The sequence below is a fragment of the Pelodiscus sinensis genome, chromosome 24, assembly GCF_049634645.1.
Source record: "Pelodiscus sinensis isolate JC-2024 chromosome 24, ASM4963464v1, whole genome shotgun sequence".
In the NCBI taxonomy this organism is placed as follows: Eukaryota; Metazoa; Chordata; order Testudines; family Trionychidae; genus Pelodiscus; species Pelodiscus sinensis.
The window spans coordinates 11,096,836-11,119,549 of record NC_134734.1 but is presented as its reverse complement, the minus strand read 5'-3'; the positions used below and the strand labels follow the sequence as shown (position 1 = coordinate 11,119,549).

The window sequence follows — 22,714 nt, the reverse complement described above, 5'->3', positions numbered from 1 at the left end:
GGCTGCCAAAGCTGCCCAGCGTGGCATGACAAGGGGACGGTGGGTTACTCGGGGAAGGCCTGGCCTGAGCCCGGGGGCTTCTGGGAGCCGGAGGGCTGTGGAGTCCTGCCTACCGGTCGCCTTTTCCTGCCCAGTGTCTCTAGAGACCCCAACGGGGGCCCCTTCTCCGTGAGCCTGGCTAGCTCAGTCGGTAGAGCATCAGACTTTTAATCTGAGGGCCCAGGGTTCAAGTCCCTGGTCAGGCGAGAAAGGGCCCTACGCCCCTCCCTGGGGCTCTCCCGTGTCTCTCTTCCTCCAGGGAGTCTTCCTTTTCCCTCTTCACTACCTGGCCTTTCCTCCCCCGGGGCCGTTTCCTGCCTGCCGCTCCACAGGCAACTTCCCCGCTGGCCTCCCCTTCTGCAGGAAAAAAAGGCCTCCGGGCCTCCACCAGGGCCCCGTCGCGCGGCTCCGTCTATCGAGCCGACGCCGGGGTGCAGACAAAGCAGAGGGAGGCCAAAAGGGCACCTCTGGCTCCGAGCCCTCGGGACCAACGGGCGGCCGCCCCGCCCCCTTGGCTTCCTCTCGTGGGAGCCAGAAGGGCGCTCCCTCCGTCCTACGGATCTCGCCTGTTTTGGCTCCGTCGAGGACACGCGTCCGCTGCCACAGCTTTGTTCCCCAGGTGCCGCTTGGGACCTGACCCACGTGAAGCGTCCCTGCGCTCCCACGGCCGCTTTAGGCCCCTCGGCCTCGACTTGGACTTAGCGCTGTGTCCTGGTGGCTTCCTTTTCCGTTTTCAACGTACGCGGGTCAAGGGAATAGGGGGGGCATTTCCCTCCAGAAGCGACACGGGCCGGAAGCGCAGAAAGCGTGCCGTCCAAATCGCCCCTTTGGCCCTCTCTCCCGGGGGAGCAGCCAAAGGGAGCGCCCGCCCCAGCTCGGCTCCGAGCGCCAGCGCAGGAGCCGGGAGCGTGGCACGGGCAAAGGAGCTCCCCCGGCCTCGCTTCTGGGAAGCGGGGACGACGGCCATGGGCTGGAGGAGGCGGGGAGCGTCTGCGAGAAGCGCGGCAGCCGGGGGTGGCTCGCTCTGCGGTCTCTGTCAGGGCTAGGCCCGCGGGTGCCTCAGAGGCAGGCGGTAACAGGGAGGCAAGGCCGAGAAGGCGCGGCAGCCTCTCGGTCTTCCGGCGCCCTTCCGCCGGGACAGCTGAGCCGGGCTGCCAAAGCTGCCCAGCGTGGCATGACAAGGGGACGGTGGGTTACTCGGGGAAGGCCTGGCCTGAGCCCGGGGGCTTCTGGGAGCCGGAGGGCTGTGGAGTCCTGCCTACCGGTCGCCTTTTCCTGCCCAGTGTCTCTAGAGACCCCAACGGGGGCCCCTTCTCCGTGAGCCTGGCTAGCTCAGTCGGTAGAGCATCAGACTTTTAATCTGAGGGCCCAGGGTTCAAGTCCCTGGTCAGGCGAGAAAGGGCCCTACGCCCCTCCCTGGGGCTCTCCCGTGTCTCTCTTCCTCCAGGGAGTCTTCCTTTTCCCTCTTCACTACCTGGCCTTTCCTCCCCCGGGGCCGTTTCCTGCCTGCCGCTCCACAGGCAACTTCCCCGCTGGCCTCCCCTTCTGCAGGAAAAAAAGGCCTCCGGGCCTCCACCAGGGCCCCGTCGCGCGGCTCCGTCTATCGAGCCGACGCCGGGGTGCAGACAAAGCAGAGGGAGGCCGAAAGGGCACCTCTGGCTCCGAGCCCTCGGGACCAACGGGCGGCCGCCCCGCCCCCTTGGCTTCCTCTCGTGGGAGCCAGAAGGGCGCTCCCTCCGTCCTACGGATCTCGCCTGCTTTGGCTCCGTCGAGGACACGCGTCCGCTGCCACAGCTTTGTTCCCCAGGTGCCGCTTGGGACCTGACCCACGTGAAGCGTCCCTGCGCTCCCACGGCCGCTTTAGGCCCCTCGGCCTCGACTTGGACTTAGCGCTGTGTCCTGGTGGCTTCCTTTTCCGTTTTCAACGTACGCGGGTCAAGGGAATAGGGGGGGCATTTCCCTCCAGAAGCGACACGGGCCGGAAGCGCAGAAAGCGTGCCGTCCAAATCGCCCCTTTGGCCCTCTCTCCCGGGGGAGCAGCCAAAGGGAGCGCCCGCCCCAGCTCGGCTCCGAGCGCCAGCGCAGGAGCCGGGAGCGTGGCACGGGCAAAGGAGCTCCCCCGGCCTCGCTTCTGGGAAGCGGGGACGACGGCCATGGGCTGGAGGAGGCGGGGAGCGTCTGCGAGAAGCGCGGCAGCCGGGGGTGGCTCGCTCTGCGGTCTCTGTCAGGGCTAGGCCCGCGGGTGCCTCAGAGGCAGGCGGTAACAGGGAGGCAAGGCCGAGAAGGCGCGGCAGCCTCTCGGTCTTCCGGCGCCCTTCCGCCGGGACAGCTGAGCCGGGCTGCCAAAGCTGCCCAGCGTGGCATGACAAGGGGACGGTGGGTTACTCGGGGAAGGCCTGGCCTGAGCCCGGGGGCTTCTGGGAGCCGGAGGGCTGTGGAGTCCTGCCTACCGGTCGCCTTTTCCTGCCCAGTGTCTCTAGAGACCCCAACGGGGGCCCCTTCTCCGTGAGCCTGGCTAGCTCAGTCGGTAGAGCATCAGACTTTTAATCTGAGGGCCCAGGGTTCAAGTCCCTGGTCAGGCGAGAAAGGGCCCTACGCCCCTCCCTGGGGCTCTCCCGTGTCTCTCTTCCTCCAGGGAGTCTTCCTTTTCCCTCTTCACTACCTGGCCTTTCCTCCCCCGGGGCCGTTTCCTGCCTGCCGCTCCACAGGCAACTTCCCCGCTGGCCTCCCCTTCTGCAGGAAAAAAAGGCCTCCGGGCCTCCACCAGGGCCCCGTCGCGCGGCTCCGTCTATCGAGCCGACGCCGGGGTGCAGACAAAGCAGAGGGAGGCCAAAAGGGCACCTCTGGCTCCGAGCCCTCGGGACCAACGGGCGGCCGCCCCGCCCCCTTGGCTTCCTCTCGTGGGAGCCAGAAGGGCGCTCCCTCCGTCCTACGGATCTCGCCTGCTTTGGCTCCGTCGAGGACACGCGTCCGCTGCCACAGCTTTGTTCCCCAGGTGCCGCTTGGGACCTGACCCACGTGAAGCGTCCCTGCGCTCCCACGGCCGCTTTAGGCCCCTCGGCCTCGACTTGGACTTAGCGCTGTGTCCTGGTGGCTTCCTTTTCCGTTTTCAACGTACGCGGGTCAAGGGAATAGGGGGGGCATTTCCCTCCAGAAGCGACACGGGCCGGAAGCGCAGAAAGCGTGCCGTCCAAATCGCCCCTTTGGCCCTCTCTCCCGGGGGAGCAGCCAAAGGGAGCGCCCGCCCCAGCTCGGCTCCGAGCGCCAGCGCAGGAGCCGGGAGCGTGGCACGGGCAAAGGAGCTCCCCCGGCCTCGCTTCTGGGAAGCGGGGACGACGGCCATGGGCTGGAGGAGGCGGGGAGCGTCTGCGAGAAGCGCGGCAGCCGGGGGTGGCTCGCTCTGCGGTCTCTGTCAGGGCTAGGCCCGCGGGTGCCTCAGAGGCAGGCGGTAACAGGGAGGCAAGGCCGAGAAGGCGCGGCAGCCTCTCGGTCTTCCGGCGCCCTTCCGCCGGGACAGCTGAGCCGGGCTGCCAAAGCTGCCCAGCGTGGCATGACAAGGGGACGGTGGGTTACTCGGGGAAGGCCTGGCCTGAGCCCGGGGGCTTCTGGGAGCCGGAGGGCTGTGGAGTCCTGCCTACCGGTCGCCTTTTCCTGCCCAGTGTCTCTAGAGACCCCAACGGGGGCCCCTTCTCCGTGAGCCTGGCTAGCTCAGTCGGTAGAGCATCAGACTTTTAATCTGAGGGCCCAGGGTTCAAGTCCCTGGTCAGGCGAGAAAGGGCCCTACGCCCCTCCCCGGGGCTCTTCTGCGGGGCTCTCCCGTGTCTCTCTTCCTCCAGGGAGTCTTCCTTTTCCCTCTTCACTACCTGGCCTTTCCTCCCCCGGGGCCGTTTCCTGCCTGCCGCTCCACAGGCAACTTCCCCGCTGGCCTCCCCTTCTGCAGGAAAAAAAGGCCTCCGGGCCTCCACCAGGGCCCCGTCGCGCGGCTCCGTCTATCGAGCCGACGCCGGGGTGCAGACAAAGCAGAGGGAGGCCGAAAGGGCACCTCTGGCTCCGAGCCCTCGGGACCAACGGGCGGCCGCCCCGCCCCCTTGGCTTCCTCTCGTGGGAGCCAGAAGGGCGCTCCCTCCGTCCTACGGATCTCGCCTGCTTTGGCTCCGTCGAGGACACGCGTCCGCTGCCACAGCTTTGTTCCCCAGGTGCCGCTTGGGACCTGACCCACGTGAAGCGTCCCTGCGCTCCCACGGCCGCTTTAGGCCCCTCGGCCTCGACTTGGACTTAGCGCTGTGTCCTGGTGGCTTCCTTTTCCGTTTTCAACGTACGCGGGTCAAGGGAATAGGGGGGGCATTTCCCTCCAGAAGCGACACGGGCCGGAAGCGCAGAAAGCGTGCCGTCCAAATCGCCCCTTTGGCCCTCTCTCCCGGGGGAGCAGCCAAAGGGAGCGCCCGCCCCAGCTCGGCTCCGAGCGCCAGCGCAGGAGCCGGGAGCGTGGCACGGGCAAAGGAGCTCCCCCGGCCTCGCTTCTGGGAAGCGGGGACGACGGCCATGGGCTGGAGGAGGCGGGGAGCGTCTGCGAGAAGCGCGGCAGCCGGGGGTGGCTCGCTCTGCGGTCTCTGTCAGGGCTAGGCCCGCGGGTGCCTCAGAGGCAGGCGGTAACAGGGAGGCAAGGCCGAGAAGGCGCGGCAGCCTCTCGGTCTTCCGGCGCCCTTCCGCCGGGACAGCTGAGCCGGGCTGCCAAAGCTGCCCAGCGTGGCATGACAAGGGGACGGTGGGTTACTCGGGGAAGGCCTGGCCTGAGCCCGCGGGCTTCTGGGAGCCGGAGGGCTGTGGAGTCCTGCCTACCGGTCGCCTTTTCCTGCCCAGTGTCTCTAGAGACCCCAACGGGGGCCCCTTCTCCGTGAGCCTGGCTAGCTCAGTCGGTAGAGCATCAGACTTTTAATCTGAGGGCCCAGGGTTCAAGTCCCTGGTCAGGCGAGAAAGGGCCCTACGCCCCTCCCCGGGGCTCTTCTGCGGGGCTCTCCCGTGTCTCTCTTCCTCCAGGGAGTCTTCCTTTTCCCTCTTCACTACCTGGCCTTTCCTCCCCCGGGGCCGTTTCCTGCCTGCCGCTCCACAGGCAACTTCCCCGCTGGCCTCCCCTTCTGCAGGAAAAAAAGGCCTCCGGGCCTCCACCAGGGCCCCGTCGCGCGGCTCCGTCTATCGAGCCGACGCCGGGGTGCAGACAAAGCAGAGGGAGGCCGAAAGGGCACCTCTGGCTCCGAGCCCTCGGGACCAACGGGCGGCCGCCCCGCCCCCTTGGCTTCCTCTCGTGGGAGCCAGAAGGGCGCTCCCTCCGTCCTACGGATCTCGCCTGCTTTGGCTCCGTCGAGGACACGCGTCCGCTGCCACAGCTTTGTTCCCCAGGTGCCGCTTGGGACCTGACCCACGTGAAGCGTCCCTGCGCTCCCACGGCCGCTTTAGGCCCCTCGGCCTCGACTTGGACTTAGCGCTGTGTCCTGGTGGCTTCCTTTTCCGTTTTCAACGTACGCGGGTCAAGGGAATAGGGGGGGCATTTCCCTCCAGAAGCGACACGGGCCGGAAGCGCAGAAAGCGTGCCGTCCAAATCGCCCCTTTGGCCCTCTCTCCCGGGGGAGCAGCCAAAGGGAGCGCCCGCCCCAGCTCGGCTCCGAGCGCCAGCGCAGGAGCCGGGAGCGTGGCACGGGCAAAGGAGCTCCCCCGGCCTCGCTTCTGGGAAGCGGGGACGACGGCCATGGGCTGGAGGAGGCGGGGAGCGTCTGCGAGAAGCGCGGCAGCCGGGGGTGGCTCGCTCTGCGGTCTCTGTCAGGGCTAGGCCCGCGGGTGCCTCAGAGGCAGGCGGTAACAGGGAGGCAAGGCCGAGAAGGCGCGGCAGCCTCTCGGTCTTCCGGCGCCCTTCCGCCGGGACAGCTGAGCCGGGCTGCCAAAGCTGCCCAGCGTGGCATGACAAGGGGACGGTGGGTTACTCGGGGAAGGCCTGGCCTGAGCCCGCGGGCTTCTGGGAGCCGGAGGGCTGTGGAGTCCTGCCTACCGGTCGCCTTTTCCTGCCCAGTGTCTCTAGAGACCCCAACGGGGGCCCCTTCTCCGTGAGCCTGGCTAGCTCAGTCGGTAGAGCATCAGACTTTTAATCTGAGGGCCCAGGGTTCAAGTCCCTGGTCAGGCGAGAAAGGGCCCTATGCCCCTCCCCGGGGCTCTTCTGCGGGGCTCTCCCGTGTCTCTCTTCCTCCAGGGAGTCTTCCTTTTCCCTCTTCACTACCTGGCCTTTCCTCCCCCGGGGCCGTTTCCTGCCTGCCGCTCCACAGGCAACTTCCCCGCTGGCCTCCCCTTCTGCAGGAAAAAAAGGCCTCCGGGCCTCCACCAGGGCCCCGTCGCGCGGCTCCGTCTATCGAGCCGACGCCGGGGTGCAGACAAAGCAGAGGGAGGCCGAAAGGGCACCTCTGGCTCCGAGCCCTCGGGACCAACGGGCGGCCGCCCCGCCCCCTTGGCTTCCTCTCGTGGGAGCCAGAAGGGCGCTCCCTCCGTCCTACGGATCTCGCCTGCTTTGGCTCCGTCGAGGACACGCGTCCGCTGCCACAGCTTTGTTCCCCAGGTGCCGCTTGGGACCTGACCCACGTGAAGCGTCCCTGCGCTCCCACGGCCGCTTTAGGCCCCTCGGCCTCGACTTGGACTTAGCGCTGTGTCCTGGTGGCTTCCTTTTCCGTTTTCAACGTACGCGGGTCAAGGGAATAGGGGGGGCATTTCCCTCCAGAAGCGACACGGGCCGGAAGCGCAGAAAGCGTGCCGTCCAAATCGCCCCTTTGGCCCTCTCTCCCGGGGGAGCAGCCAAAGGGAGCGCCCGCCCCAGCTCGGCTCCGAGCGCCAGCGCAGGAGCCGGGAGCGTGGCACGGGCAAAGGAGCTCCCCCGGCCTCGCTTCTGGGAAGCGGGGACGACGGCCATGGGCTGGAGGAGGCGGGGAGCGTCTGCGAGAAGCGCGGCAGCCGGGGGTGGCTCGCTCTGCGGTCTCTGTCAGGGCTAGGCCCGCGGGTGCCTCAGAGGCAGGCGGTAACAGGGAGGCAAGGCCGAGAAGGCGCGGCAGCCTCTCGGTCTTCCGGCGCCCTTCCGCCGGGACAGCTGAGCCGGGCTGCCAAAGCTGCCCAGCGTGGCATGACAAGGGGACGGTGGGTTACTCGGGGAAGGCCTGGCCTGAGCCCGGGGGCTTCTGGGAGCCGGAGGGCTGTGGAGTCCTGCCTACCGGTCGCCTTTTCCTGCCCAGTGTCTCTAGAGACCCCAACGGGGGCCCCTTCTCCGTGAGCCTGGCTAGCTCAGTCGGTAGAGCATCAGACTTTTAATCTGAGGGCCCAGGGTTCAAGTCCCTGGTCAGGCGAGAAAGGGCCCTACGCCCCTCCCTGGGGCTCTCCCGTGTCTCTCTTCCTCCAGGGAGTCTTCCTTTTCCCTCTTCACTACCTGGCCTTTCCTCCCCCGGGGCCGTTTCCTGCCTGCCGCTCCACAGGCAACTTCCCCGCTGGCCTCCCCTTCTGCAGGAAAAAAAGGCCTCCGGGCCTCCACCAGGGCCCCGTCGCGCGGCTCCGTCTATCGAGCCGACGCCGGGGTGCAGACAAAGCAGAGGGAGGCCGAAAGGGCACCTCTGGCTCCGAGCCCTCGGGACCAACGGGCGGCCGCCCCGCCCCCTTGGCTTCCTCTCGTGGGAGCCAGAAGGGCGCTCCCTCCGTCCTACGGATCTCGCCTGCTTTGGCTCCGTCGAGGACACGCGTCCGCTGCCACAGCTTTGTTCCCCAGGTGCCGCTTGGGACCTGACCCACGTGAAGCGTCCCTGCGCTCCCACGGCCGCTTTAGGCCCCTCGGCCTCGACTTGGACTTAGCGCTGTGTCCTGGTGGCTTCCTTTTCCGTTTTCAACGTACGCGGGTCAAGGGAATAGGGGGGGCATTTCCCTCCAGAAGCGACACGGGCCGGAAGCGCAGAAAGCGTGCCGTCCAAATCGCCCCTTTGGCCCTCTCTCCCGGGGGAGCAGCCAAAGGGAGCGCCCGCCCCAGCTCGGCTCCGAGCGCCAGCGCAGGAGCCGGGAGCGTGGCACGGGCAAAGGAGCTCCCCCGGCCTCGCTTCTGGGAAGCGGGGACGACGGCCATGGGCTGGAGGAGGCGGGGAGCGTCTGCGAGAAGCGCGGCAGCCGGGGGTGGCTCGCTCTGCGGTCTCTGTCAGGGCTAGGCCCGCGGGTGCCTCAGAGGCAGGCGGTAACAGGGAGGCAAGGCCGAGAAGGCGCGGCAGCCTCTCGGTCTTCCGGCGCCCTTCCGCCGGGACAGCTGAGCCGGGCTGCCAAAGCTGCCCAGCGTGGCATGACAAGGGGACGGTGGGTTACTCGGGGAAGGCCTGGCCTGAGCCCGGGGGCTTCTGGGAGCCGGAGGGCTGTGGAGTCCTGCCTACCGGTCGCCTTTTCCTGCCCAGTGTCTCTAGAGACCCCAACGGGGGCCCCTTCTCCGTGAGCCTGGCTAGCTCAGTCGGTAGAGCATCAGACTTTTAATCTGAGGGCCCAGGGTTCAAGTCCCTGGTCAGGCGAGAAAGGGCCCTACGCCCCTCCCCGGGGCTCTTCTGCGGGGCTCTCCCGTGTCTCTCTTCCTCCAGGGAGTCTTCCTTTTCCCTCTTCACTACCTGGCCTTTCCTCCCCCGGGGCCGTTTCCTGCCTGCCGCTCCACAGGCAACTTCCCCGCTGGCCTCCCCTTCTGCAGGAAAAAAAGGCCTCCGGGCCTCCACCAGGGCCCCGTCGCGCGGCTCCGTCTATCGAGCCGACGCCGGGGTGCAGACAAAGCAGAGGGAGGCCGAAAGGGCACCTCTGGCTCCGAGCCCTCGGGACCAACGGGCGGCCGCCCCGCCCCCTTGGCTTCCTCTCGTGGGAGCCAGAAGGGCGCTCCCTCCGTCCTACGGATCTCGCCTGCTTTGGCTCCGTCGAGGACACGCGTCCGCTGCCACAGCTTTGTTCCCCAGGTGCCGCTTGGGACCTGACCCACGTGAAGCGTCCCTGCGCTCCCACGGCCGCTTTAGGCCCCTCGGCCTCGACTTGGACTTAGCGCTGTGTCCTGGTGGCTTCCTTTTCCGTTTTCAACGTACGCGGGTCAAGGGAATAGGGGGGGCATTTCCCTCCAGAAGCGACACGGGCCGGAAGCGCAGAAAGCGTGCCGTCCAAATCGCCCCTTTGGCCCTCTCTCCCGGGGGAGCAGCCAAAGGGAGCGCCCGCCCCAGCTCGGCTCCGAGCGCCAGCGCAGGAGCCGGGAGCGTGGCACGGGCAAAGGAGCTCCCCCGGCCTCGCTTCTGGGAAGCGGGGACGACGGCCATGGGCTGGAGGAGGCGGGGAGCGTCTGCGAGAAGCGCGGCAGCCGGGGGTGGCTCGCTCTGCGGTCTCTGTCAGGGCTAGGCCCGCGGGTGCCTCAGAGGCAGGCGGTAACAGGGAGGCAAGGCCGAGAAGGCGCGGCAGCCTCTCGGTCTTCCGGCGCCCTTCCGCCGGGACAGCTGAGCCGGGCTGCCAAAGCTGCCCAGCGTGGCATGACAAGGGGACGGTGGGTTACTCGGGGAAGGCCTGGCCTGAGCCCGGGGGCTTCTGGGAGCCGGAGGGCTGTGGAGTCCTGCCTACCGGTCGCCTTTTCCTGCCCAGTGTCTCTAGAGACCCCAACGGGGGCCCCTTCTCCGTGAGCCTGGCTAGCTCAGTCGGTAGAGCATCAGACTTTTAATCTGAGGGCCCAGGGTTCAAGTCCCTGGTCAGGCGAGAAAGGGCCCTACGCCCCTCCCCGGGGCTCTTCTGCGGGGCTCTCCCGTGTCTCTCTTCCTCCAGGGAGTCTTCCTTTTCCCTCTTCACTACCTGGCCTTTCCTCCCCCGGGGCCGTTTCCTGCCTGCCGCTCCACAGGCAACTTCCCCGCTGGCCTCCCCTTCTGCAGGAAAAAAAGGCCTCCGGGCCTCCACCAGGGCCCCGTCGCGCGGCTCCGTCTATCGAGCCGACGCCGGGGTGCAGACAAAGCAGAGGGAGGCCAAAAGGGCACCTCTGGCTCCGAGCCCTCGGGACCAACGGGCGGCCGCCCCGCCCCCTTGGCTTCCTCTCGTGGGAGCCAGAAGGGCGCTCCCTCCGTCCTACGGATCTCGCCTGCTTTGGCTCCGTCGAGGACACGCGTCCGCTGCCACAGCTTTGTTCCCCAGGTGCCGCTTGGGACCTGACCCACGTGAAGCGTCCCTGCGCTCCCACGGCCGCTTTAGGCCCCTCGGCCTCGACTTGGACTTAGCGCTGTGTCCTGGTGGCTTCCTTTTCCGTTTTCAACGTACGCGGGTCAAGGGAATAGGGGGGGCATTTCCCTCCAGAAGCGACACGGGCCGGAAGCGCAGAAAGCGTGCCGTCCAAATCGCCCCTTTGGCCCTCTCTCCCGGGGGAGCAGCCAAAGGGAGCGCCCGCCCCAGCTCGGCTCCGAGCGCCAGCGCAGGAGCCGGGAGCGTGGCACGGGCAAAGGAGCTCCCCCGGCCTCGCTTCTGGGAAGCGGGGACGACGGCCATGGGCTGGAGGAGGCGGGGAGCGTCTGCGAGAAGCGCGGCAGCCGGGGGTGGCTCGCTCTGCGGTCTCTGTCAGGGCTAGGCCCGCGGGTGCCTCAGAGGCAGGCGGTAACAGGGAGGCAAGGCCGAGAAGGCGCGGCAGCCTCTCGGTCTTCCGGCGCCCTTCCGCCGGGACAGCTGAGCCGGGCTGCCAAAGCTGCCCAGCGTGGCATGACAAGGGGACGGTGGGTTACTCGGGGAAGGCCTGGCCTGAGCCCGGGGGCTTCTGGGAGCCGGAGGGCTGTGGAGTCCTGCCTACCGGTCGCCTTTTCCTGCCCAGTGTCTCTAGAGACCCCAACGGGGGCCCCTTCTCCGTGAGCCTGGCTAGCTCAGTCGGTAGAGCATCAGACTTTTAATCTGAGGGCCCAGGGTTCAAGTCCCTGGTCAGGCGAGAAAGGGCCCTACGCCCCTCCCCGGGGCTCTCCCGTGTCTCTCTTCCTCCAGGGAGTCTTCCTTTTCCCTCTTCACTACCTGGCCTTTCCTCCCCCGGGGCCGTTTCCTGCCTGCCGCTCCACAGGCAACTTCCCCGCTGGCCTCCCCTTCTGCAGGAAAAAAAGGCCTCCGGGCCTCCACCAGGGCCCCGTCGCGCGGCTCCGTCTATCGAGCCGACGCCGGGGTGCAGACAAAGCAGAGGGAGGCCGAAAGGGCACCTCTGGCTCCGAGCCCTCGGGACCAACGGGCGGCCGCCCCGCCCCCTTGGCTTCCTCTCGTGGGAGCCAGAAGGGCGCTCCCTCCGTCCTACGGATCTCGCCTGCTTTGGCTCCGTCGAGGACACGCGTCCGCTGCCACAGCTTTGTTCCCCAGGTGCCGCTTGGGACCTGACCCACGTGAAGCGTCCCTGCGCTCCCACGGCCGCTTTAGGCCCCTCGGCCTCGACTTGGACTTAGCGCTGTGTCCTGGTGGCTTCCTTTTCCGTTTTCAACGTACGCGGGTCAAGGGAATAGGGGGGGCATTTCCCTCCAGAAGCGACACGGGCCGGAAGCGCAGAAAGCGTGCCGTCCAAATCGCCCCTTTGGCCCTCTCTCCCGGGGGAGCAGCCAAAGGGAGCGCCCGCCCCAGCTCGGCTCCGAGCGCCAGCGCAGGAGCCGGGAGCGTGGCACGGGCAAAGGAGCTCCCCCGGCCTCGCTTCTGGGAAGCGGGGACGACGGCCATGGGCTGGAGGAGGCGGGGAGCGTCTGCGAGAAGCGCGGCAGCCGGGGGTGGCTCGCTCTGCGGTCTCTGTCAGGGCTAGGCCCGCGGGTGCCTCAGAGGCAGGCGGTAACAGGGAGGCAAGGCCGAGAAGGCGCGGCAGCCTCTCGGTCTTCCGGCGCCCTTCCGCCGGGACAGCTGAGCCGGGCTGCCAAAGCTGCCCAGCGTGGCATGACAAGGGGACGGTGGGTTACTCGGGGAAGGCCTGGCCTGAGCCCGGGGGCTTCTGGGAGCCGGAGGGCTGTGGAGTCCTGCCTACCGGTCGCCTTTTCCTGCCCAGTGTCTCTAGAGACCCCAACGGGGGCCCCTTCTCCGTGAGCCTGGCTAGCTCAGTCGGTAGAGCATCAGACTTTTAATCTGAGGGCCCAGGGTTCAAGTCCCTGGTCAGGCGAGAAAGGGCCCTACGCCCCTCCCTGGGGCTCTCCCGTGTCTCTCTTCCTCCAGGGAGTCTTCCTTTTCCCTCTTCACTACCTGGCCTTTCCTCCCCCGGGGCCGTTTCCTGCCTGCCGCTCCACAGGCAACTTCCCCGCTGGCCTCCCCTTCTGCAGGAAAAAAAGGCCTCCGGGCCTCCACCAGGGCCCCGTCGCGCGGCTCCGTCTATCGAGCCGACGCCGGGGTGCAGACAAAGCAGAGGGAGGCCAAAAGGGCACCTCTGGCTCCGAGCCCTCGGGACCAACGGGCGGCCGCCCCGCCCCCTTGGCTTCCTCTCGTGGGAGCCAGAAGGGCGCTCCCTCCGTCCTACGGATCTCGCCTGCTTTGGCTCCGTCGAGGACACGCGTCCGCTGCCACAGCTTTGTTCCCCAGGTGCCGCTTGGGACCTGACCCACGTGAAGCGTCCCTGCGCTCCCACGGCCGCTTTAGGCCCCTCGGCCTCGACTTGGACTTAGCGCTGTGTCCTGGTGGCTTCCTTTTCCGTTTTCAACGTACGCGGGTCAAGGGAATAGGGGGGGCATTTCCCTCCAGAAGCGACACGGGCCGGAAGCGCAGAAAGCGTGCCGTCCAAATCGCCCCTTTGGCCCTCTCTCCCGGGGGAGCAGCCAAAGGGAGCGCCCGCCCCAGCTCGGCTCCGAGCGCCAGCGCAGGAGCCGGGAGCGTGGCACGGGCAAAGGAGCTCCCCCGGCCTCGCTTCTGGGAAGCGGGGACGACGGCCATGGGCTGGAGGAGGCGGGGAGCGTCTGCGAGAAGCGCGGCAGCCGGGGGTGGCTCGCTCTGCGGTCTCTGTCAGGGCTAGGCCCGCGGGTGCCTCAGAGGCAGGCGGTAACAGGGAGGCAAGGCCGAGAAGGCGCGGCAGCCTCTCGGTCTTCCGGCGCCCTTCCGCCGGGACAGCTGAGCCGGGCTGCCAAAGCTGCCCAGCGTGGCATGACAAGGGGACGGTGGGTTACTCGGGGAAGGCCTGGCCTGAGCCCGGGGGCTTCTGGGAGCCGGAGGGCTGTGGAGTCCTGCCTACCGGTCGCCTTTTCCTGCCCAGTGTCTCTAGAGACCCCAACGGGGGCCCCTTCTCCGTGAGCCTGGCTAGCTCAGTCGGTAGAGCATCAGACTTTTAATCTGAGGGCCCAGGGTTCAAGTCCCTGGTCAGGCGAGAAAGGGCCCTACACCCCTCCCCGGGGCTCTTCTGCGGGGCTCTCCCGTGTCTCTCTTCCTCCAGGGAGTCTTCCTTTTCCCTCTTCACTACCTGGCCTTTCCTCCCCCGGGGCCGTTTCCTGCCTGCCGCTCCACAGGCAACTTCCCCGCTGGCCTCCCCTTCTGCAGGAAAAAAAGGCCTCCGGGCCTCCACCAGGGCCCCGTCGCGCGGCTCCGTCTATCGAGCCGACGCCGGGGTGCAGACAAAGCAGAGGCAGGCCAAAAGGGCACCTCTGGCTCCGAGCCCTCGGGACCAACGGGCGGCCGCCCCGCCCCCTTGGCTTCCTCTCGTGGGAGCCAGAAGGGCGCTCCCTCCGTCCTACGGATCTCGCCTGCTTTGGCTCCGTCGAGGACACGCGTCCGCTGCCACAGCTTTGTTCCCCAGGTGCCGCTTGGGACCTGACCCACGTGAAGCGTCCCTGCGCTCCCACGGCCGCTTTAGGCCCCTCGGCCTCGACTTGGACTTAGCGCTGTGTCCTGGTGGCTTCCTTTTCCGTTTTCAACGTACGCGGGTCAAGGGAATAGGGGGGGCATTTCCCTCCAGAAGCGACACGGGCCGGAAGCGCAGAAAGCGTGCCGTCCAAATCGCCCCTTTGGCCCTCTCTCCCGGGGGAGCAGCCAAAGGGAGCGCCCGCCCCAGCTCGGCTCCGAGCGCCAGCGCAGGAGCCGGGAGCGTGGCACGGGCAAAGGAGCTCCCCCGGCCTCGCTTCTGGGAAGCGGGGACGACGGCCATGGGCTGGAGGAGGCGGGGAGCGTCTGCGAGAAGCGCGGCAGCCGGGGGTGGCTCGCTCTGCGGTCTCTGTCAGGGCTAGGCCCGCGGGTGCCTCAGAGGCAGGCGGTAACAGGGAGGCAAGGCCGAGAAGGCGCGGCAGCCTCTCGGTCTTCCGGCGCCCTTCCGCCGGGACAGCTGAGCCGGGCTGCCAAAGCTGCCCAGCGTGGCATGACAAGGGGACGGTGGGTTACTCGGGGAAGGCCTGGCCTGAGCCCGGGGGCTTCTGGGAGCCGGAGGGCTGTGGAGTCCTGCCTACCGGTCGCCTTTTCCTGCCCAGTGTCTCTAGAGACCCCAACGGGGGCCCCTTCTCCGTGAGCCTGGCTAGCTCAGTCGGTAGAGCATCAGACTTTTAATCTGAGGGCCCAGGGTTCAAGTCCCTGGTCAGGCGAGAAAGGGCCCTACGCCCCTCCCCGGGGCTCTCCCGTGTCTCTCTTCCTCCAGGGAGTCTTCCTTTTCCCTCTTCACTACCTGGCCTTTCCTCCCCCGGGGCCGTTTCCTGCCTGCCGCTCCACAGGCAACTTCCCCGCTGGCCTCCCCTTCTGCAGGAAAAAAAGGCCTCCGGGCCTCCACCAGGGCCCCGTCGCGCGGCTCCGTCTATCGAGCCGACGCCGGGGTGCAGACAAAGCAGAGGGAGGCCAAAAGGGCACCTCTGGCTCCGAGCCCTCGGGACCAACGGGCGGCCGCCCCGCCCCCTTGGCTTCCTCTCGTGGGAGCCAGAAGGGCGCTCCCTCCGTCCTACGGATCTCGCCTGCTTTGGCTCCGTCGAGGACACGCGTCCGCTGCCACAGCTTTGTTCCCCAGGTGCCGCTTGGGACCTGACCCACATGAAGCGTCCCTGCGCTCCCACGGCCGCTTTAGGCCCCTCGGCCTCGACTTGGACTTAGCGCTGTGTCCTGGTGGCTTCCTTTTCCGTTTTCAACGTACGCGGGTCAAGGGAATAGGGGGGGCATTTCCCTCCAGAAGCGACACGGGCCGGAAGCGCAGAAAGCGTGCCGTCCAAATCGCCCCTTTGGCCCTCTCTCCCGGGGGAGCAGCCAAAGGGAGCGCCCGCCCCAGCTCGGCTCCGAGCGCCAGCGCAGGAGCCGGGAGCGTGGCACGGGCAAAGGAGCTCCCCCGGCCTCGCTTCTGGGAAGCGGGGACGACGGCCATGGGCTGGAGGAGGCGGGGAGCGTCTGCGAGAAGCGCGGCAGCCGGGGGTGGCTCGCTCTGCGGTCTCTGTCAGGGCTAGGCCCGCGGGTGCCTCAGAGGCAGGCGGTAACAGGGAGGCAAGGCCGAGAAGGCGCGGCAGCCTCTCGGTCTTCCGGCGCCCTTCCGCCGGGACAGCTGAGCCGGGCTGCCAAAGCTGCCCAGCGTGGCATGACAAGGGGACGGTGGGTTACTCGGGGAAGGCCTGGCCTGAGCCCGGGGGCTTCTGGGAGCCGGAGGGCTGTGGAGTCCTGCCTACCGGTCGCCTTTTCCTGCCCAGTGTCTCTAGAGACCCCAACGGGGGCCCCTTCTCCGTGAGCCTGGCTAGCTCAGTCGGTAGAGCATCAGACTTTTAATCTGAGGGCCCAGGGTTCAAGTCCCTGGTCAGGCGAGAAAGGGCCCTACGCCCCTCCCCGGGGCTCTCCCGTGTCTCTCTTCCTCCAGGGAGTCTTCCTTTTCCCTCTTCACTACCTGGCCTTTCCTCCCCCGGGGCCGTTTCCTGCCTGCCGCTCCACAGGCAACTTCCCCGCTGGCCTCCCCTTCTGCAGGAAAAAAAGGCCTCCGGGCCTCCACCAGGGCCCCGTCGCGCGGCTCCGTCTATCGAGCCGACGCCGGGGTGCAGACAAAGCAGAGGGAGGCCGAAAGGGCACCTCTGGCTCCGAGCCCTCGGGACCAACGGGCGGCCGCCCCGCCCCCTTGGCTTCCTCTCGTGGGAGCCAGAAGGGCGCTCCCTCCGTCCTACGGATCTCGCCTGCTTTGGCTCCGTCGAGGACACGCGTCCGCTGCCACAGCTTTGTTCCCCAGGTGCCGCTTGGGACCTGACCCACGTGAAGCGTCCCTGCGCTCCCACGGCCGCTTTAGGCCCCTCGGCCTCGACTTGGACTTAGCGCTGTGTCCTGGTGGCTTCCTTTTCCGTTTTCAACGTACGCGGGTCAAGGGAATAGGGGGGGCATTTCCCTCCAGAAGCGACACGGGCCGGAAGCGCAGAAAGCGTGCCGTCCAAATCGCCCCTTTGGCCCTCTCTCCCGGGGGAGCAGCCAAAGGGAGCGCCCGCCCCAGCTCGGCTCCGAGCGCCAGCGCAGGAGCCGGGAGCGTGGCACGGGCAAAGGAGCTCCCCCGGCCTCGCTTCTGGGAAGCGGGGACGACGGCCATGGGCTGGAGGAGGCGGGGAGCGTCTGCGAGAAGCGCGGCAGCCGGGGGTGGCTCGCTCTGCGGTCTCTGTCAGGGCTAGGCCCGCGGGTGCCTCAGAGGCAGGCGGTAACAGGGAGGCAAGGCCGAGAAGGCGCGGCAGCCTCTCGGTCTTCCGGCGCCCTTCCGCCGGGACAGCTGAGCCGGGCTGCCAAAGCTGCCCAGCGTGGCATGACAAGGGGACGGTGGGTTACTCGGGGAAGGCCTGGCCTGAGCCCGGGGGCTTCTGGGAGCCGGAGGGCTGTGGAGTCCTGCCTACCGGTCGCCTTTTCCTGCCCAGTGTCTCTAGAGACCCCAACGGGGGCCCCTTCTCCGTGAGCCTGGCTAGCTCAGTCGGTAGAGCATCAGACTTTTAATCTGAGGGCCCAGGGTTCAAGTCCCTGGTCAGGCGAGAAAGGGCCCTACGCCCCTCCCTGGGGCTCTCCCGTGTCTCTCTTCCTCCAGGGAGTCTTCCTTTTCCCTCTTCACTACCTGGCCTTTCCTCCCCCGGGGCCGTTTCCTGCCTGCCGCTCCACAGGCAACTTCCCCGCTGGCCTCCCCTTCTGCAGGAAAAAAAGGCCTCCGGGCCTCCACCAGGGCCCCGTCGCGCGGCTCCGTCTATCGAGCCGACGCCGGGGTGCAGACAAAGCAGAGGGAGGCCAAAAGGGCACCTCTGGCTCCGAGCCCTCGGGACCAACGGGCGGCCGCCCCGCCCCCTTGGCTTCCTCTCGTGGGAGCCAGAAGGGCGCTCCCTCCGTCCTACGGATCTCGCCTGCTTTGGCTCCGTCGAGGACACGCGTCCGCTGCCACAGCTTTGTTCCCCAGGTGCCGCTTGGGACCTGACCCACGTGAAGCGTCCCTGCGCTCCCACGGCCGCTTTAGGCCCCTCGGCCTCGACTTGGACTTAGCGCTGTGTCCTGGTGGCTTCCTTTTCCGTTTTCAACGTACGCGGGTCAAGGGAATAGGGGGGGCATTTCCCTCCAGAAGCGACACGGGCCGGAAGCGCAGAAAGCGTGCCGTCCAAATCGCCCCTTTGGCCCTCTCTCCCGGGGGAGCAGCCAAAGGGAGCGCCCGCCCCAGCTCGGCTCCGAGCGCCAGCGCAGGAGCCGGGAGCGTGGCACGGGCAAAGGAGCTCCCCCGGCCTCGCTTCTGGGAAGCGGGGACGACGGCCATGGGCTGGAGGAGGCGGGGAGCGTCTGCGAGAAGCGCGGCAGCCGGGGGTGGCTCGCTCTGCGGTCTCTGTCAGGGCTAGGCCCGCGGGTGCCTCAGAGGCAGGCGGTAACAGGGAGGCAAGGCCGAGAAGGCGCGGCAGCCTCTCGGTCTTCCGGCGCCCTTCCGCCGGGACAGCTGAGCCGGGCTGCCAAAGCTGCCCAGCGTGGCATGACAAGGGGACGGTGGGTTACTCGGGGAAGGCCTGGCCTGAGCCCGGGGGCTTCTGGGAGCCGGAGGGCTGTGGAGTCCTGCCTACCGGTCGCCTTTTCCTGCCCAGTGTCTCTAGAGACCCCAACGGGGGCCCCTTCTCCGTGAGCCTGGCTAGCTCAGTCGGTAGAGCATCAGACTTTTAATCTGAGGGCCCAGGGTTCAAGTCCCTGGTCAGGCGAGAAAGGGCCCTACGCCCCTCCCCGGGGCTCTCCCGTGTCTCTCTTCCTCCAGGGAGTCTTCCTTTTCCCTCTTCACTACCTGGCCTTTCCTCCCCCGGGGCCGTTTCCTGCCTGCCGCTCCACAGGCAACTTCCCCGCTGGCCTCCCCTTCTGCAGGAAAAAAAGGCCTCCGGGCCTCCACCAGGGCCCCGTCGCGCGGCTCCGTCTATCGAGCCGACGCCGGGGTGCAGACAAAGCAGAGGGAGGCCGAAAGGGCACCTCTGGCTCCGAGCCCTCGGGACCAACGGGCGGCCGCCCCGCCCCCTTGGCTTCCTCTCGTGGGAGCCAGAAGGGCGCTCCCTCCGTCCTACGGATCTCGCCTGCTTTGGCTCCGTCGAGGACACGCGTCCGCTGCCACAGCTTTGTTCCCCAGGTGCCGCTTGGGACCTGACCCACGTGAAGCGTCCCTGCGCTCCCACGGCCGCTTTAGGCCCCTCGGCCTCGACTTGGACTTAGCGCTGTGTCCTGGTGGCTTCCTTTTCCGTTTTCAACGTACGCGGGTCAAGGGAATAGGGGGGGCATTTCCCTCCAGAAGCGACACGGGCCGGAAGCGCAGAAAGCGTGCCGTCCAAATCGCCCCTTTGGCCCTCTCTCCCGGGGGAGCAGCCAAAGGGAGCGCCCGCCCCAGCTCGGCTCCGAGCGCCAGCGCAGGAGCCGGGAGCGTGGCACGGGCAAAGGAGCTCCCCCGGCCTCGCTTCTGGGAAGCGGGGACGACGGCCATGGGCTGGAGGAGGCGGGGAGCGTCTGCGAGAAGCGCGGCAGCCGGGGGTGGCTCGCTCTGCGGTCTCTGTCAGGGCTAGGCCCGCGGGTGCCTCAGAGGCAGGCGGTAACAGGGAGGCAAGGCCGAGAAGGCGCGGCAGCCTCTCGGTCTTCCGGCGCCCTTCCGCCGGGACAGCTGAGCCGGGCTGCCAAAGCTGCCCAGCGTGGCATGACAAGGGGACGGTGGGTTACTCGGGGAAGGCCTGGCCTGAGCCCGGGGGCTTCTGGGAGCCGGAGGGCTGTGGAGTCCTGCCTACCGGTCGCCTTTTCCTGCCCAGTGTCTCTAGAGACCCCAACGGGGGCCCCTTCTCCGTGAGCCTGGCTAGCTCAGTCGGTAGAGCATCAGACTTTTAATCTGAGGGCCCAGGGTTCAAGTCCCTGGTCAGGCGAGAAAGGGCCCTACGCCCCTCCCCGGGGCTCTCCCGTGTCTCTCTTCCTCCAGGGAGTCTTCCTTTTCCCTCTTCACTACCTGGCCTTTCCTCCCCCGGGGCCGTTTCCTGCCTGCCGCTCCACAGGCAACTTCCCCGCTGGCCTCCCCTTCTGCAGGAAAAAAAGGCCTCCGGGCCTCCACCAGGGCCCCGTCGCGCGGCTCCGTCTATCGAGCCGACGCCGGGGTGCAGACAAAGCAGAGGGAGGCCAAAAGGGCACCTCTGGCTCCGAGCCCTCGGGACCAACGGGCGGCCGCCCCGCCCCCTTGGCTTCCTCTCGTGGGAGCCAGAAGGGCGCTCCCTCCGTCCTACGGATCTCGCCTGCTTTGGCTCCGTCGAGGACACGCGTCCGCTGCCACAGCTTTGTTCCCCAGGTGCCGCTTGGGACCTGACCCACGTGAAGCGTCCCTGCGCTCCCACGGCCGCTTTAGGCCCCTCGGCCTCGACTTGGACTTAGCGCTGTGTCCTGGTGGCTTCCTTTTCCGTTTTCAACGTACGCGGGTCAAGGGAATAGGGGGGGCATTTCCCTCCAGAAGCGACACGGGCCGGAAGCGCAGAAAGCGTGCCGTCCAAATCGCCCCTTTGGCCCTCTCTCCCGGGGGAGCAGCCAAAGGGAGCGCCCGCCCCAGCTCGGCTCCGAGCGCCAGCGCAGGAGCCGGGAGCGTGGCACGGGCAAAGGAGCTCCCCCGGCCTCGCTTCTGGGAAGCGGGGACGACGGCCATGGGCTGGAGGAGGCGGGGAGCGTCTGCGAGAAGCGCGGCAGCCGGGGGTGGCTCGCTCTGCGGTCTCTGTCAGGGCTAGGCCCGCGGGTGCCTCAGAGGCAGGCGGTAACAGGGAGGCAAGGCCGAGAAGGCGCGGCAGCCTCTCGGTCTTCCGGCGCCCTTCCGCCGGGACAGCTGAGCCGGGCTGCCAAAGCTGCCCAGCGTGGCATGACAAGGGGACGGTGGGTTACTCGGGGAAGGCCTGGCCTGAGCCCGGGGGCTTCTGGGAGCCGGAGGGCTGTGGAGTCCTGCCTACCGGTCGCCTTTTCCTGCCCAGTGTCTCTAGAGACCCCAACGGGGGCCCCTTCTCCGTGAGCCTGGCTAGCTCAGTCGGTAGAGCATCAGACTTTTAATCTGAGGGCCCAGGGTTCAAGTCCCTGGTCAGGCGAGAAAGGGCCCTACGCCCCTCCCTGGGGCTCTCCCGTGTCTCTCTTCCTCCAGGGAGTCTTCCTTTTCCCTCTTCACTACCTGGCCTTTCCTCCCCCGGGGCCGTTTCCTGCCTGCCGCTCCACAGGCAACTTCCCCGCTGGCCTCCCCTTCTGCAGGAAAAAAAGGCCTCCGGGCCTCCACCAGGGCCCCGTCGCGCGGCTCCGTCTATCGAGCCGACGCCGGGGTGCAGACAAAGCAGAGGGAGGCCAAAAGGGCACCTCTGGCTCCGAGCCCTCGGGACCAACGGGCGGCCGCCCCGCCCCCTTGGCTTCCTCTCGTGGGAGCCAGAAGGGCGCTCCCTCCGTCCTACGGATCTCGCCTGCTTTGGCTCCGTCGAGGACACGCGTCCGCTGCCACAGCTTTGTTCCCCAGGTGCCGCTTGGGACCTGACCCACGTGAAGCGTCCCTGCGCTCCCACGGCCGCTTTAGGCCCCTCGGCCTCGACTTGGACTTAGCGCTGTGTCCTGGTGGCTTCCTTTTCCGTTTTCAACGTACGCGGGTCAAGGGAATAGGGGGGGCATTTCCCTCCAGAAGCGACACGGGCCGGAAGCGCAGAAAGCGTGCCGTCCAAATCGCCCCTTTGGCCCTCTCTCCCGGGGGAGCAGCCAAAGGGAGCGCCCGCCCCAGCTCGGCTCCGAGCGCCAGCGCAGGAGCCGGGAGCGTGGCACGGGCAAAGGAGCTCCCCCGGCCTCGCTTCTGGGAAGCGGGGACGACGGCCATGGGCTGGAGGAGGCGGGGAGCGTCTGCGAGAAGCGCGGCAGCCGGGGGTGGCTCGCTCTGCGGTCTCTGTCAGGGCTAGGCCCGCGGGTGCCTCAGAGGCAGGCGGTAACAGGGAGGCAAGGCCGAGAAGGCGCGGCAGCCTCTCGGTCTTCCGGCGCCCTTCCGCCGGGACAGCTGAGCCGGGCTGCCAAAGCTGCCCAGCGTGGCATGACAAGGGGACGGTGGGTTACTCGGGGAAGGCCTGGCCTGAGCCCGCGGGCTTCTGGGAGCCGGAGGGCTGTGGAGTCCTGCCTACCGGTCGCCTTTTCCTGCCCAGTGTCTCTAGAGACCCCAACGGGGGCCCCTTCTCCGTGCGCCTGGCTAGCTCAGTCGGTAGAGCATCAGACTTTTAATCTGAGGGCCCAGGGTTCAAGTCCCTGGTCAGGCGAGAAAGGGCCCTACGCCCCTCCCCGGGGCTCTCCCGTGTCTCTCTTCCTCCAGGGAGTCTTCCTTTTCCCTCTTCACTACCTGGCCTTTCCTCCCCCGGGGCCGTTTCCTGCCTGCCGCTCCACAGGCAACTTCCCCGCTGGCCTCCCCTTCTGCAGGAAAAAAAGGCCTCCGGGCCTCCACCAGGGCCCCGTCGCGCGGCTCCGTCTATCGAGCCGACGCCGGGGTGCAGACAAAGCAGAGGGAGGCCAAAAGGGCACCTCTGGCTCCGAGCCCTCGGGACCAACGGGCGGCCGCCCCGCCCCCTTGGCTTCCTCTCGTGGGAGCCAGAAGGGCGCTCCCTCCGTCCTACGGATCTCGCCTGCTTTGGCTCCGTCGAGGACACGCGTCCGCTGCCACAGCTTTGTTCCCCAGGTGCCGCTTGGGACCTGACCCACGTGAAGCGTCCCTGCGCTCCCACGGCCGCTTTAGGCCCCTCGGCCTCGACTTGGACTTAGCGCTGTGTCCTGGTGGCTTCCTTTTCCGTTTTCAACGTACGCGGGTCAAGGGAATAGGGGGGGCATTTCCCTCCAGAAGCGACACGGGCCGGAAGCGCAGAAAGCGTGCCGTCCAAATCGCCCCTTTGGCCCTCTCTCCCGGGGGAGCAGCCAAAGGGAGCGCCCGCCCCAGCTCGGCTCCGAGCGCCAGCGCAGGAGCCGGGAGCGTGGCACGGGCAAAGGAGCTCCCCCGGCCTCGCTTCTGGGAAGCGGGGACGACGGCCATGGGCTGGAGGAGGCGGGGAGCGTCTGCGAGAAGCGCGGCAGCCGGGGGTGGCTCGCTCTGCGGTCTCTGTCAGGGCTAGGCCCGCGGGTGCCTCAGAGGCAGGCGGTAACAGGGAGGCAAGGCCGAGAAGGCGCGGCAGCCTCTCGGTCTTCCGGCGCCCTTCCGCCGGGACAGCTGAGCCGGGCTGCCAAAGCTGCCCAGCGTGGCATGACAAGGGGACGGTGGGTTACTCGGGGAAGGCCTGGC

General features: G+C 68.0%; 19 non-coding genes across 19 annotated transcripts; all 19 read left to right on the top strand.

Annotated features, from left to right (window-relative positions):
- Positions 1 to 172: 172 nt before the first annotated feature.
- Positions 173 to 245, top strand: TRNAK-UUU (transfer RNA lysine (anticodon UUU)). The gene has a single exon. It is a non-coding gene; the product is annotated as a tRNA-Lys (tRNA).
- Positions 246 to 1,360: 1,115 nt separating this feature from the next.
- TRNAK-UUU (transfer RNA lysine (anticodon UUU)) lies at positions 1,361 to 1,433 on the top strand. Its single transcript has one exon. It is a non-coding gene; the product is annotated as a tRNA-Lys (tRNA).
- Positions 1,434 to 2,548: 1,115 nt separating this feature from the next.
- TRNAK-UUU (transfer RNA lysine (anticodon UUU)) lies at positions 2,549 to 2,621 on the top strand. Its single transcript has one exon. It is a non-coding gene; the product is annotated as a tRNA-Lys (tRNA).
- Positions 2,622 to 3,736: 1,115 nt separating this feature from the next.
- On the top strand, positions 3,737 to 3,809 carry TRNAK-UUU (transfer RNA lysine (anticodon UUU)). Its single transcript has one exon. It is a non-coding gene; the product is annotated as a tRNA-Lys (tRNA).
- Positions 3,810 to 4,937: 1,128 nt separating this feature from the next.
- TRNAK-UUU (transfer RNA lysine (anticodon UUU)) lies at positions 4,938 to 5,010 on the top strand. The gene has a single exon. It is a non-coding gene; the product is annotated as a tRNA-Lys (tRNA).
- Positions 5,011 to 6,138: 1,128 nt separating this feature from the next.
- On the top strand, positions 6,139 to 6,211 carry TRNAK-UUU (transfer RNA lysine (anticodon UUU)). The gene has a single exon. It is a non-coding gene; the product is annotated as a tRNA-Lys (tRNA).
- A 1,128-nt stretch (positions 6,212 to 7,339) lies between these two features.
- Positions 7,340 to 7,412, top strand: TRNAK-UUU (transfer RNA lysine (anticodon UUU)). Its single transcript has one exon. It is a non-coding gene; the product is annotated as a tRNA-Lys (tRNA).
- A 1,115-nt stretch (positions 7,413 to 8,527) lies between these two features.
- TRNAK-UUU (transfer RNA lysine (anticodon UUU)) lies at positions 8,528 to 8,600 on the top strand. The gene has a single exon. It is a non-coding gene; the product is annotated as a tRNA-Lys (tRNA).
- A 1,128-nt stretch (positions 8,601 to 9,728) lies between these two features.
- Positions 9,729 to 9,801, top strand: TRNAK-UUU (transfer RNA lysine (anticodon UUU)). Its single transcript has one exon. It is a non-coding gene; the product is annotated as a tRNA-Lys (tRNA).
- Positions 9,802 to 10,929: 1,128 nt separating this feature from the next.
- On the top strand, positions 10,930 to 11,002 carry TRNAK-UUU (transfer RNA lysine (anticodon UUU)). The gene has a single exon. It is a non-coding gene; the product is annotated as a tRNA-Lys (tRNA).
- A 1,115-nt stretch (positions 11,003 to 12,117) lies between these two features.
- TRNAK-UUU (transfer RNA lysine (anticodon UUU)) lies at positions 12,118 to 12,190 on the top strand. The gene has a single exon. It is a non-coding gene; the product is annotated as a tRNA-Lys (tRNA).
- A 1,115-nt stretch (positions 12,191 to 13,305) lies between these two features.
- On the top strand, positions 13,306 to 13,378 carry TRNAK-UUU (transfer RNA lysine (anticodon UUU)). Its single transcript has one exon. It is a non-coding gene; the product is annotated as a tRNA-Lys (tRNA).
- A 1,128-nt stretch (positions 13,379 to 14,506) lies between these two features.
- TRNAK-UUU (transfer RNA lysine (anticodon UUU)) lies at positions 14,507 to 14,579 on the top strand. Its single transcript has one exon. It is a non-coding gene; the product is annotated as a tRNA-Lys (tRNA).
- Positions 14,580 to 15,694: 1,115 nt separating this feature from the next.
- On the top strand, positions 15,695 to 15,767 carry TRNAK-UUU (transfer RNA lysine (anticodon UUU)). The gene has a single exon. It is a non-coding gene; the product is annotated as a tRNA-Lys (tRNA).
- A 1,115-nt stretch (positions 15,768 to 16,882) lies between these two features.
- Positions 16,883 to 16,955, top strand: TRNAK-UUU (transfer RNA lysine (anticodon UUU)). The gene has a single exon. It is a non-coding gene; the product is annotated as a tRNA-Lys (tRNA).
- A 1,115-nt stretch (positions 16,956 to 18,070) lies between these two features.
- TRNAK-UUU (transfer RNA lysine (anticodon UUU)) lies at positions 18,071 to 18,143 on the top strand. Its single transcript has one exon. It is a non-coding gene; the product is annotated as a tRNA-Lys (tRNA).
- Positions 18,144 to 19,258: 1,115 nt separating this feature from the next.
- On the top strand, positions 19,259 to 19,331 carry TRNAK-UUU (transfer RNA lysine (anticodon UUU)). The gene has a single exon. It is a non-coding gene; the product is annotated as a tRNA-Lys (tRNA).
- Positions 19,332 to 20,446: 1,115 nt separating this feature from the next.
- TRNAK-UUU (transfer RNA lysine (anticodon UUU)) lies at positions 20,447 to 20,519 on the top strand. Its single transcript has one exon. It is a non-coding gene; the product is annotated as a tRNA-Lys (tRNA).
- Positions 20,520 to 21,634: 1,115 nt separating this feature from the next.
- TRNAK-UUU (transfer RNA lysine (anticodon UUU)) lies at positions 21,635 to 21,707 on the top strand. Its single transcript has one exon. It is a non-coding gene; the product is annotated as a tRNA-Lys (tRNA).
- The last annotated feature ends 1,007 nt before the right edge of the window (positions 21,708 to 22,714 follow it).